At 41.8% G+C, this 13,701-nt stretch overlaps 1 protein-coding gene and 1 long non-coding RNA gene across 15 annotated transcripts in view; one reads left to right on the forward strand and one right to left on the reverse strand.

Moving 5' to 3' along the window:
• The window catches only part of LOC144330837 (uncharacterized), a 38,754-nt gene extending 37,246 nt beyond the window's left edge, over nucleotides 1–1,508 (forward strand). Inside the window, exon 2 of the long non-coding RNA XR_013397400.1 lies at nucleotides 1,401–1,508. This is a non-coding gene — a long non-coding RNA (uncharacterized LOC144330837). The remainder of the gene's footprint in view (nucleotides 1–1,400) is intronic.
• Nucleotides 1–13,681, reverse strand: part of AZIN1 (antizyme inhibitor 1) — a 38,678-nt gene extending 24,997 nt beyond the window's left edge. For 8 of the 14 annotated variants that reach the window (XM_028852109.2, XM_028852112.2, XM_028852110.2 and 5 more), the window contains exons 1-2: nucleotides 13,319–13,681; nucleotides 7,794–7,931 (exon numbers count right to left, since the gene is read on the reverse strand). The gene's annotated coding sequence lies outside the window, so the exon portion shown is untranslated. 14 annotated transcript variants of the gene reach the window in all.
• Nucleotides 13,682–13,701: the final 20 nt, after the last annotated feature.

Here is a 13,701-nt window from a genome sequence, read left to right on the forward strand (position 1 = left end):
GAAAGGTTGAGAATACTGTTTCAGAGATACCTAAGCAGGAAACCCAACCTTAATACATCAACCATTTTTCTAAAAGGATTTTTACTCATTAAAAATGAGAAAAGATATTCTGAAATTTATACTATTACTGTTACTCTGAAGATGCCTAAGTGCATTTCTACTTTTATTTTTACATAGGCATTTGATGATTCAGCACCCAGCTCACAGCTTTAAAAATACACAATGTTGCTTAAGTCCCCTCTGCATTCTACCTACAACAAAAAATGTTACTTACCACATAGAATACCTTTAAAAGTAATTGACCAGAAGAGCACTAGAAACTTCTAAAGAATGACTCTGGTACTATAGATGTGAGACCTTGAGTAGGTCTGAATCACTACAAAAGAATTCCAGGAAGCTACATACTGAAACTGGTAGGAAATCCTATAAACTGAGCGATCATAAGATCAGGTAAACTTCTGCCACCCTGGACCCCAAAATAAGTGATAGACAATAACAGCCTACATCAAGTACTTAGGATAAATCAGGACAAGGCTTGCTTCAATAAGAAAGTCAGTAATCACAATGCATACCCCTAAAAATTATTTTTCAGGTGATGAGGTTGAAAAAACCGAGTAACCCTAGAGGAAGAAAACTAAAGGTGACAGATAAAGAATTCTTTTAAAAGAGAGGAACAAGAATGAATTGGAAATAATCAAGGGGGCAAAAAATCCTAAAGGTTATAAGCCCAACAGGCTAAGTTTGAAGTGCCTGTGTAAAGACTGCCCAATGAACTGCCTCACCATAAATATTAAAATGTAGCTTAATGAGAAAACGAAATACACAATTCTCACAGCAATATTATTTTTGCATGTGGAATTAACACAATTAGACTCCCTTAAAAATGATGTCTTGACTATTCAGTATGAAGACTAAATTTGTTTTTCTGGAGAAAATGTGTGTGTACTAAAGTGTGTGTGTACCTGCACACGAGTGAAGTATTTACAACCCTTTGGGCAATTAAGATGTGATAACATTAAAGATGACTATTACAGTACAACATGAAGTACACAATCATTTTAATTTCGTTTTCTAGCTTTCCTGGTTACAATTAAGCATAGGGAATAATCCTTTAAAGAGACACACTATTTTGGTAACTTTAAGGCAGAGCTCATTGCCTGCCTTAAAACATACAGAATACATGTGCAATACAGTAATTGCAACCAAGACCAAGTTAAGCAGGTTGTTAAGAAATAAGATGCTGGCTGGGCATGGTGGCTCATGCCTATAATCCCAGCACTTAGGGAGGCTGAGGCGGGTGGATCACGAGGTCAGGAGTTCGAGACCAGCCTGGCCAAGATGGTGAAACCACAAATAATGGTGAAATTATTTGTAAATTTTGTATTTTGTAATTACTACAGGCGCAGTGGCGGGCACCTGTAATCCCAGCTACTCAGGAGGCTGAGGCAGGAGAATCGCTTGAACCCGGGAGGCAGAGGTTGCAGTGAGCCAAGATTACACCACCACACTCTAGCCTGGGTGACAGAGCAAGATTGTCTGAAAAAAAAAAAAAGAAGAAAAGCAAGAAATAAGATGCAATACTTCAGAGGCCCCTGTACATCTCTCCCAGGTGGTGGTGGGTACATCTCCCTTAGAATTTATTTAGACCTTCTCTAACCATCATTCCTTTGTTACTTAATAGTTTTATTCTTCTATGCAACCCTAAAACAGTGTTGGGCAGTATGGTACTTTACATTCTGGTACTAGAGTCCTTATTCCACTGACTGGCAGTTTAAGTAGCACTGATCCAGGGACTACAGTCTATACCTGGGACTGGAACTGCTAAATTGTTAGTGGCAAACAGCTTTCAAGTTTTTTGCTCATTTTCTTGTTTTTGCCTTTTATTATCTGAAGGAGCTCTTCATGAATTAAGGATAGCAAACTTCTCATTAGGAGGATTATTTTGAGGAGGATTGTTTTGTCGGAATTTCCATGTTGAACATACCAGGATAACCCCATCCTACCTTTGGTCATGCCAAATATAACATGTTCATGCTGAACCTACATGAGCTAAGAAAATACCAAACTTGTTTGGGAGATCTTTGCAAACTGGGCATCAGAGGATCCATGCAGTAAAGAGCAAGAAGCAGATAAAAAGTGATCTGAAGTCAACATAAAGCTCATACTGCCAACCACAGTGGCTAACCCCTGTAATCTCAGCACTTTGGGAGGCCGAGGAGGACAGATCACCTGAGGTCCGGAGTTCGAGACCAGCCTGACCAACATGGCGAAACCCTGTCTCTACTAAAAATACAAAATTAGCTGGGCATGGTGGTGTGCGCCTGTAATCCCAGCTACTTGGGAGGCTGAGGCAGAAGAATCACTTGAACTAAGGAGGCAAAGGTTGCAGTGAGCCGAGATTGCACCATTGCACTCCAGCCTGGACAACAAAAACAAAACTCCATCTCAAAAAAAAATAGTAAAAAAAAAAAAAATTAGTAGGGCGTGGTGGCATGCACACCATGGCTGGACCTCATGATGGCTGGCTATGGCCTAGGCAGGTTGAACCTGACTATCCTAAACCCTGTAACCCAGTATGCTATACATTATTTTTTACTCATGCGTAATGTAAAGAACAATGGATTATCAAAAAGGATAGCTAAATATCTGCTTTAGTTAACTTGTGACAAATTTGATGATTTGACTGGGCATGGATGACCCTGGAATGGAGGAAGGACAAAATATCTGTGCTCCCTGGGGCCTTATCAGTATATAAGCACTTCACTTGGAAGAGTCTCCTTAGGCTTACCTGAACAATGGGCAGTCTAGAACAGTAACCTACCATATACTAGATTTTACAGTTTACAAGCCCTTCTCATATATGCAATATCTCATTTATTCTAATGGAAGATGAATATCGCAAAAGGGATTGGTTTACCTGGGGCTGGGGTGGGGTGTGGGGAGACCCAAACTGGAAAACTCTGAAACAGGCTGGGTGAAGACTGTGATGGAACACACAAATTGGTATTAATTTTCTCAGCTAAACTAACCTCTGTAATAAATGCAAAAGCCATTTATCCCCTTTAAAAACTGGTCTATGGCCGGGCGCGGTGATGCATGCCTGTAATCCCAGAACTTTGGGAGGCCAAGGAAGGCGGGTCATAAGGTCAGGAGTTCGAGACAAGTCTGACCAACATGGTGAAACTCTGTCTCTACTAAAAATACAAAATTAGCTGAGCATGGTGGCGCATGCCTGTAATACCAGCTACCCATGAGGCTGAGGCAGGAGAATCGATGGAACCCACGAGGTGGAGGTTGCAGTGCGCTGAAATTGCGCCACTGCAGTCTAGCCTGGGCAACAAGAGCGAAACTCCATCTCAAAAAAGAAAGAAAAAACTGGTCTACATTGCTTTCCAATCTTTTTGACCTTCCTAAAAAAAAAATGCTATATTTGCTCAAAGCAAGAAATACCAAGTCTCTAAAACTTTGTTTATCCATTAATATGCTAGTATTCACATTCTGCTTTTACAGAATATTTTTTTGCTACTTTACACAAGCACTGACACACCACTGACTCTACTTTACGCATGCCAAGGGGATAAACAGACTGTATTTCAACGATAGTGGTTTTACTCATCTTTTTGGTCAAAGAGTATCAACTGCCATTAATGAATGTTCTGTTAAATTTACTCATATCACAGTATCCTTAAAGTATCAAATATCATCTGTGAGAAATTAAATGGGAGGGGGGGAAGAGAAGAAAAAAAAAAGTACCAAATATCAAAACTAAAATTTTCCCCTTTCTCTGCAGTCAGGGTCAACAACCTCCCTTTTTCTTTGAAACAGTCTTGCTCTGTCTCCTAGGCTGCAGGGCAGTAGTGCCATCTCAGCTCACTGCAACCTCCGCCTCCCGGGTTCAAGCAGGCCACAGCCTCCCTAGTAGCTGGGATTACAGGTGTGCACCACCATGCCCGACTAATTTTTGCATTTTTAGTAGAGACAGGATTTCGCCATGCTGGCCAGGCTGGTCTCAAACTCCTGACTTCAGATGATCCATCAGCCTCGGCCTCCCAAAGTGCTGGGATTACAGGCATGCGGCACCGCACCCAGCGATAACCTCCCTTTTCTACTGACAATTTACAGTGAAACATGAGGAAGGAGTACTAGCAAATTAATAAAGAACATCTTTCCAGCCAGGTGCAGTGGCTCACGCCTATAATCCCAGCACTTTCGGAGGCGAGGGGGGAGGGAGGAGGATCACCGGTCTGGAGTTCAAGACCAGCCTGGCCACATGGTGAAACTCATCTCTACAAAAATACAAAATTTAGCCGGCCATAATGGTGGGTCCCTGTAATCCCAGCTATTCTGGAGGCTGAGGTGGAAGAATCACTTGAACCGGGGAGGCAGAGGTTGCAGTGAGCCAATATCGCACCACTGCACTCCAGCCTGGGCGACACAGGGAGACTCCTTCTCAAAAAAAAAAAAACAAAAAAAACCACACCACCTTTCCTAGTTAAAATAATCCTAATTAGGTAGGGAGCTCCTACTAAGGCATGTGTACATACTAGCAGACAAAATGTGAATATTTAAAATACTGATGTTCTTCTGAAGTTCCTACATGAATATATAGAGTTGACTAATCACAACCACGTAAAAAAAAATTTTTAGAGTCCATTTAAGCAAATCAATTAACTGAATCCCTTTTCCACACTGCACAACATTAAAGAGTATGTGATAATGGTTAATTCAATCTGACCTCATCACTGGATCAACTATGAGAAGCAAACTTAGCTTTCCACGTTTTAAAATATTTTCCATTAGGCTAATTCATTAATTATAATTGAACCTACAACCAAAATAAATAGAAAACTAGTCCACGGAAAACCTTTACTCCAGCATCAAGACCTAGGGGATTTCCTTTTTTTTTTTTTTTTTGAGACAGAGTTTTGCTCTTGTAGCCCAGGCTGAAGTGCAATGGCATGACCTCGGCTCAATGGAACCTCCACCTCCCGGATTCAAGCGACCCTCCTGCCTCAGCCTCCCAAGTAGTTGGGATTACAGGTGCCTGCCACGACGCTCGGCTAATTTTGTGTTTTTTTAGTAGAGATGGGGTTTCAACATGTTGTCCAAGCTGGTCTTGAACTCCTGACCTCAGGTAATTCATCGCACCTGGCCTAGGGGATTTCTTAAAAGGCTCGCAAAAACTTTTTCACAATTAGGGGCCCATTAATCTTTGATACTGACCTTAAAATATTTTGTTAAGATATTTTTACAGTGCTCACATACTACATCATACACACATTCTAAGTTATGAAAGAAAAGGATTATGTAAGCAACTTCCAAAGTTTCCAGACACTTAATGGAATTAACTATCTCAAAATTCAGGTGGTTGATTTAAAACCTAACTCTGAAGCCAATTCTGGATTCTCAAACTACCTGCACTGGAATCCTAGTGGACCAGTTCAAGTAGAGTTCATATAGCTACATGCTTTGCAATGCTATGGGCCAAATAATTTCCATGAAGGCGGTTTTAACTCCTTTTAATGGTTTCCAAATAATATTGTTGATCTACAGAAAATTAACGCCAGGATTTTGGTGTCCAATAGAGCAAACTGTTACTGATTTGTAAGGATAAACACATTCCTGGAATGCGGAATTTTCTCTTGCCAATTTTACAAATTCTAGTCAAGAAACTTTTGGGGCCAGGTATCTTTGTGAATTCAGAATTCTCCAGATTTTTGAACAATAAGGTAGTACACATACTTTACATATGTTATGTAATACTCTTCAGGAGAATGAGTCAGCACCCTGCAACCACAATATTTCTGCAGCAAAATTTAGGAATATTAACACTAAACGGGATAAGTAAAGACAAAAATAGCCTCAAATCAGCACAGATTCAGGTCAAGCTTTTTTTTCCCCCCCCGAAATCAGTTAAGGTTACATTAAGGAAGCTATAAAAAAAATTATTTTTAAGACTTTTTGGATTTCAGAATGCTATGAAAAAGGGATTGTGTACCTGTAGCTTTATAGCAAAGCATCAAATATGAGACATGCAAAATTAGAAGATTACCTGTGAACATTTAAACAAGTTATATTTGCTTGACATAATATACACTGTACCTGGGCATAATAAAGTTAAGTCAGTCACTCTGGCTGCCAGAACCTGCAGAATAAATAATCTTTAGCTTCTATCTGCTCCCATTCCTCCTACCCAAAAAGGAGGAGACACTACAGACTTTCTGAATCCTATATTATTAATCTAAAGACTACTTTTCCCTGATTTTGCAGAATCATTCAGCTCACTGACAACTGTCTCTCAAGTTTCTAAGAGGAAACACCAGTAGAAATATTAAATATAATGCAAGGTAACTTTTCTTTAAAGCAAGAGACTTGAATTAAAAGAAGGATTATCTTTTATTATGGTCTTCCTCAAAAGATGAAGCTTGTTCTTAAATTTCTGCCTTGGAACCAATTCACGACTATGATGGTAACTAACAGATCGCACCACCCAAAAAAGTTTTAAATCTCCAAGCCAACTTGGGAGAAAAACAGCAGGTATGTTGCAAACAGAACAGATGGACTAACAAAAATTAGGCAACTGACTTAGTACTGAAATGGCGATGACCCCGCTTCTCTTTAATATGCACACAAGCCACCTGGATATAGACTCTGATTCAGGTTTGGGTGAGGTTGAGATTCTGTATTTCTGTTCTAGGTAAGGATGCTCATGCAATTCATCCGAAGACTACACTGCATAACCAAGGACAGTAATACTCAAAAAAGAAATTATGACAGTTTAAGACAAAAAGAACTGTTTCAATCCAACATTATGTTATAGCTGGGATTCAAAACACAGGCATTTGCTCAAATTTACACAGGTAGGAGAGAGCCAGTATGGGAAACCCTCTAGTCAACATTCTAAGTCAAAGCTTTCAAGAAATCTTACTATTTAAACTATGTTTCTTTCTCTTTAGCCTTAAAAATCTAATTTGTATTAACATCAAATGTTTGCTTTAACATACTCTAATTAGAGCAAACATTTTTATCCAATAGGGATCTGTTTAACAAGATCAGATTAAAGAAACACTAAAACTGATACCCTCAGCTTTCCTGAAAACTTACCTCCAAGTCTCTGACCAAACTTCAAAACGCTTAAATTTTAATACCAAAATCCAAATTTCCGTAAAAGTCTATACACCACAGAATTTATGAACCTACACAAATCTAGCAGCCCAAATTTAGTTTACTGTGGAATTACATTTTGCACAGGGGCTCAATTCTAAAGTAAAATCCACACATAGAAAAGCAAGTATAGTTAAAAACTATCCTTGAAAATCTTTTTTAAATAGATACATATAAATATATTTATATATATCTAAATATTTATTTTAATACCATATATATTTAGATATATATAAAAATTTAGATATATATGTAGCTGTCATCTTTCAGCAAGTCCTCTAAAAACAATCCGTTTTCCCTACCAGTTGAGTAGCAAAAATCATTTCACTAAATGGTTGAATGATGTAATAAACTACAACTTAAATCCCAAAAGCCCTCTTCAACTTATATTTTCTAAGTTATGCATTCAAGATAAAGTTTTAAACGATCCAGTCATTGATAAACAATGCACATAACTAAAGCAGTCAAGTCTGTGAACAGTAACTGTCATATCTCTATTTCAGAAATTTAAAAGTCACTACACTTTAAGAGGTAAATACAATTGCAAATTCTGAAAAATACTAAGCAAGGCAGCACTCTTCCTTAGATTTTAAAGACCTCCTCCCCCACCAACAAATGCAAATACTTACATGGACAAGTTGGGAGATGGAACCCCCCTATCATCAGCTAGGTTCCCAAGGTGGCTCAGCGTTGAAGTCGAACTGCTCTCTATACAGCACTTCTCCTAGGCCCTCTGGGTAGTTGTATACTTGGTCAGAAAGTTCGCCCTAAAAGAAGAAAATAGAAGTAGCAGAAGACAGTCCTATGTTAAAAAAAAGTTTAGGCTGACTTAAACATAAACTGTAGAATACATGCTCCTTTTATAACAATGTTTCATTAAAGTCACATTACACAAATGATGTTTTCAAAGGGTTTACCCCAGTACCAAGTACTTTATGTAGTAAACATTTCCAAGCTGCTGTACTATTAAAAATTAACAGAACTCGATGTCATGGCCATCTTACCAAGTTGTTTTATCTGCCAACTCATAAGTTACCAACCTTCATTTTTGAAAATGAAAACTTCATTTGTGCTTTTATTTGTCCTCTAAAACTCCACATTTTTAAGTGACCCAGAATTTAAAAAATTCCAAGTACCCCCACCAATCTAATGTATATGCAAGACTTTATATGAATAATGTACTAGCATGATGTAATAGTTTGGAACCACCCGGAACACTCTTTTACTCCTCAAATAACTTCTTTGCCTTTTACATTTTAAGTGTAAAATTCCACCACAATACCAAAAGATTTTAACTTAGCTAATGCATTATATATGTATCTAACTTTTGAGAAACATAAAATAACTTGAGAACTACCTTATAATATTAAGCAACTAATCTCTTAAGATTTATCTCCTCATATCTAACTTACTTAAGACATAATTCATTCTATTATCACCAGCAGCAAATAAATGTGATAAGTGCACAGCACACTATATAACATGCTAGGTGAGTTTTAGACATTGTTATCACTCATCACCTCTAAGCTAAAATGATATACCTATGTTTCTATTTGTAATTCAGTGGTTACTGTTTTAAAGTAATATAATCTGATGGTATTTGCTAGAAAGGGGTGGTAAGAAGGAAGCCAGAAAACCAGAAATTATAAAGTCAAGAGTTGGAGGGATTTCAGAAGCACTGAAGGCATACCTAAAGTGTATCTCACCAGGATCAAGGCACTCCTGGTGGAGGCAAAATGTTTCATCTATCTAGAAGGAGAAACTGATCACATGCTCAATGAATAACATTTATGGATAATGAGGAAAGAACTCCTACAAACATGCAATGATGATAATAATCTTACATTAGATTCCAAATAACGTACTACTCCATAACAAACATTCTGATTCTTTCAACACCGACATAATTTTTTAAATAAATAAAAAGTTGAGTCATGATGGGGACAGATCATTCTCAATTATCCTAAGGAATAGGATCAGATACCCTGGGTGAGACATTATTCATCTTTTCCTCAATACATATATCCACAGCTATTTTGCTGCTTAATGCAACCCAAGAGCAATGATGTGAAACATTAAGGACACTAAATGTCAGACATTCCAGAATGTTCCTCAGTGAGAACCCTACATTTCCATTTAACAAAAAGATACTAGTAGGGAATGAAGGCTCTAGAATTTGAAAGGCATTATTTAAATAGAAAAAATAAGGCTAGACGCAGTGGCTCTGAGCCAGCGGATCACTTGAGGCCAGAAGTTCAAGACCAGTCTGGTCAACATGGTGAAATCCCATCTTCTACTAAAAATACAAAAATCAGCTGGGCGTGGTGGTGCACACCTGTAATCCCAGCTACTCAGGAGGCTGAGGCACGAGAACCGCTTGAACTCAAGAGGCGGAGGTTGCAGTGAGATTGTGCCACTGTACTTCAGCCCAGGCAACAGAGGGAGACCCTGTCTCCAAAAAGAGAAAACAAAAAAGAAGAGAAGAAAAGATGAGCCAGGTGTGGCAGTATGCACCTATAGTCTCAGCTACTGAGGAGGCTAAGGCAGGAGGACTGCTTTGAGCCCAAGAGTTTGAGTCCAGCCTGGGCAATACAGCAAGACCCTGTCTATTGAAAAAGTGCATAGGATAAGCACATTAAGATAAACATACAGGATAGATAAGCCCTTCTTATAAGCACTTACATACAGGATAGATAGAATGTTTATCCTGACAGGATAAAAAAGCAAGAAGAAGGAGTTGTTAAATGGAAATGCAGAAAAAAGGCAGTATGGAAAAAAATAAATTATTTTCACTTAGAATGGTGTATGTAAACACTGCAGATTCTCCAACAACACCTTAGAGAATAGCACAGAGAGGTTGGTCAGTAAGATACAAGAAGCATTTTATGTAATTTTTTAAAATTTTATTTTCTTAAAGAATAGAAACGGGGTCTCACCATGTTACTCAAGTTGGTCTTGAATTCCTGAGCTCAAGTGATCCACCCGCATCAGCCTTCCGAAGTGCTGGGATTACAGGTGCAAACCACCGTGCCCAACTACAAAAACTTCCTATCACTTTGACAGTAACTATTCCAAACTTAGTATCTTAAATCAGTATGTCTCTGAAAAACAATGCCTTTACCAATGATTTTTAAAATTGTTCTGTGGTATTCTTTATAAAAACCCCAAACCCCAGTTTAATCATGAGAAAAACATCAGGTAAACTCCAAGTTTAGGGGAGGGGAGTATTCTACCAGATATCTGACAGTGCTTTTCTAGACTGTGATAGTAATGAAAAACAAGAGAAGACTGAGAAACTGTCACAGACCAAAGGAAACTGGGGAAGACCTGACAACTAAATACAATGTGGTAACCTGGATTCTGGAACAGAAAAAAAGACATTAAAGAAAAACTGGCGAAATCCAAATATAAATCTCGAAAGTAGTTAATAGGGCCAAAGTCAGTTTCTTAGTTTTAACAAAAGTACTGTAATAATGTAAGATGTTTCTAATAACTGGGTGGTAAGTATGCAGAAACTGTATCTCTGCGACTTTGCTGGGCAACTAAAATACTTCAAAATCAAGTTTATTTTATTTATTTATTTTTTGAGATGAAGTCTCCCTCTTGTCCCCCAGGCTGGAGTGCAGTGGCGTGATCTCAACTCACTGCAACCTCCGCCTCCCAGGTTCAAGAGATTCTCCTGCCTCAGCCTCCCGAGGAGCTGGGATTCCAGTCACCTGCCACCACGGCCGGCTAATTTTTGTATTTTCAGTAGAGACGGGGTTTCAGTATATTGGCCAGACTGGTCTCGAACTCCTGACCTCAGGACTCCTGACCTCGATCCATGCGCCCGGCCTAATAAAGATTATTTTAAGAAAACCAACCAAGGGATAGTCACCTAATGGGCTACTACTCAGCAACACAAATAATCTACTGATAAAGACAACAGGGATGAATACTAAAAATGTGCTGAGTTAAAAGAAGCCTTTTACACCAAAGAATGCATACTGTATGATTCCATTCAAGCAGGAATTCTAGAATAGAAGAAAATAATCTATGGGTTAAAAAAAAAAAAATTCAAGATCAGTCGGGCGCGGTGGCTCACGCTTGTAATCCCAGCACTTTGGGAGGCCGAGGTGGGTGGAACATGAGGTCAGGAGTTCGAGACCATCCTGGCCAACACAGTGAAACCCCGTCTCTACCAAAAATACAAAAAGTAGCTGGGCGTGGTGGTGGGCGCCTGTAATCCCAGCTACTCGGGAGGCTGAGGCAGGAGAATCGCTTGAACCCGGGAGGCGGAGGTTGCAGCGGGCCGAGATTGTGCCACTGCACTCCAGTCTGGGCGACAGAGCTAGACTCCATCTCAAAAAAAAAAAAAAAGATCATGGTTGGCTCTGTGGTGAGTGGGAGAGAATTTGAAAGGACAAGAAAAAACTTTTAAGGGTGACGGCGATGTTCTACATCTTGATAAAAGGTTTAGGTTACACAGCTGTATTTTTCTTAAAGTTTATCAAATTGCATACATAACACTTGTGGGTTTATACTGATGTGAATTTTACCCTCTAAGATTTAAAAAATAGTAAGCGGTACTGAGCTCTATTTAATATGCATATACTAAAGTTGGAGGGGTGAAGTGTTCTGCTGTCTCCAGCTTAGTTTGAAATGCATCAACAAATAAGGCAAAATGTTAATTGCAGAATCTAGGTGGAAGCACAACTCTTTCACCTTCTGTTTGAAAGTGTATGTAATAAAACCTTGGGGGAGAAAGGCACTGACTACTCGACCTCACTTATTACCACCGATAATCAATTTCTTTTGGAGTCTTTCCTACTTAAACTCCTCGGGGCTTATTTCTCTTCATGATCAGCATCTGCACGCTCTAATTTATGTAAAAGAAATTAATCAATAAGGAGGGGCTTTCTAGACAATCATGAGCCATATTTCTGCCAACCCCTGCTATATTTGACGTGCTTTGATGTACTTCTACTTTGTGCTTTGATGTATCTCTACGTTAACCTTTGCTGAGCGCAAGGCAATTCCCCCTCCTTTGAGTCCTTAGATTCCCACCCAGTCTGGGAATTCACGATAGAAACACGACGGGACACAGAACTAATACAACCAAGATGCCACCACAAAATCCAGTTAGATGTGCTGAAACTTGGGGCGGTAAACTGTGTCCTCGACTGTTTCGGGTTTCGGAACCAGCAGCTTAGTCTATGAAACACTCCTTCAGGATAGATACCGTGTAAGTGTTAGAACACGTCACCACCAACAACCGTTGGCAGTCAAGACAGTAGCTGATAAGCCACCCATCTACCAATCTGCCTCTTTCTGCCCAGGAACCGTGGCGCGGACGGAAAAACGAAGCCAGGGTGACTAATCCTCAGGTTCCAGGAGGTGACTGGGGTGAGTGAAGGCGACTTGACCCAATCAGGAACGCCGCAGGGGCGGAGCAGCAGCCCCGAGGCTTCCAGAAGGGGCCAAAGGCCTCTCGCTCGCTACCTGACACCGGGGCTTCTCCGCCGCCAGGCCCCAAGTGGCGTCAACTTTCCTCCACCAGAGGGGGACCGCGCTCCTCGCGCCCCCCAGGAATCCGACTTCCTCCGCAGCTGTCACCAGAGGCCGGCGCGGGGCCCGCCCCGCTCCATTCATAACCAGGACCCCAGCCGTTGCAGCCCACAGCGCCGCCCGCCCGCCCGCCCGCCGGGCTTCTGGAGGCGAAGGCGGCGGCGGCGCAGCGCGGGGTAGGGGCTGCGGGACCCCGGCCCCTCAGGGTTGCGGCCGGGCCCCCTCCCCGGAAACAGCAATGCACCACGGGAGAGGGGTGGGGGCCGCACGCCGCCAGAGGGGACGGTAACCCCCGGCGGCGAGACCCCCGCGGCGCCCCCACTCGCACACGCCCCCTCGCCCCCTCGCCCCAACCACTGCGGCTCCGGCTCCGCCGAGCGTCCAGCAGCCGCCCGAAGGTCCCGAGGCGCGGCCCGCCGCCCAGCCCCGCCGCCGCCGCCGGGGGCACAGACAGCCGCCACACATGCCGCCGCCGCCGCCGCCATGTTCGGGACGGCCGGCTGCGGGGACGCCTAAGGGTGGCGGGGCCCAGCCGGAGCCCCCCGGCCGACCCCCGAGGCCAGCCCCGCGTCCTGGCCCCTCCCGCGCTCCTCGGCTCGGTACTCACGTGAGATAACGGCCCAAAGAGTCGGGTAAAGCGTCTTCTCTTTTTCGGCGGAATTTTTAAAGAGGGATGTGGTTACCTTGAGCAGAAATACCCAAGGCGGCCTGGGCCATAGGCTGCGGGAACGACGTGGGGGTAAAAGCGCGGCACCGACACCAGCTGTGCAGCAGCGGCGGCGGCAGCCGAAGGAGAAATAGAACAGCGCAGGCAAAAGAAGAAAGGCGCGGTCTGGGTGGGAAGAGGATTCGGACTCGTAACACCGCAGAGCAGCACAGTGAGAAAGGATGAGACAAGGCAGAGGAGGCGACGGCAGAAGAAAAAAGGAAAAAAAGAAACGCTGCAGCCGCGATCTGAGCCTGAGAGTGTGAGAAGGCGGCGCCAGCGAC

The sequence above is a fragment of the Macaca mulatta genome, chromosome 8 (assembly GCF_049350105.2).
Source record: "Macaca mulatta isolate MMU2019108-1 chromosome 8, T2T-MMU8v2.0, whole genome shotgun sequence".
Lineage (NCBI taxonomy): Eukaryota > Metazoa > Chordata > Mammalia > Primates > Cercopithecidae > Macaca > Macaca mulatta.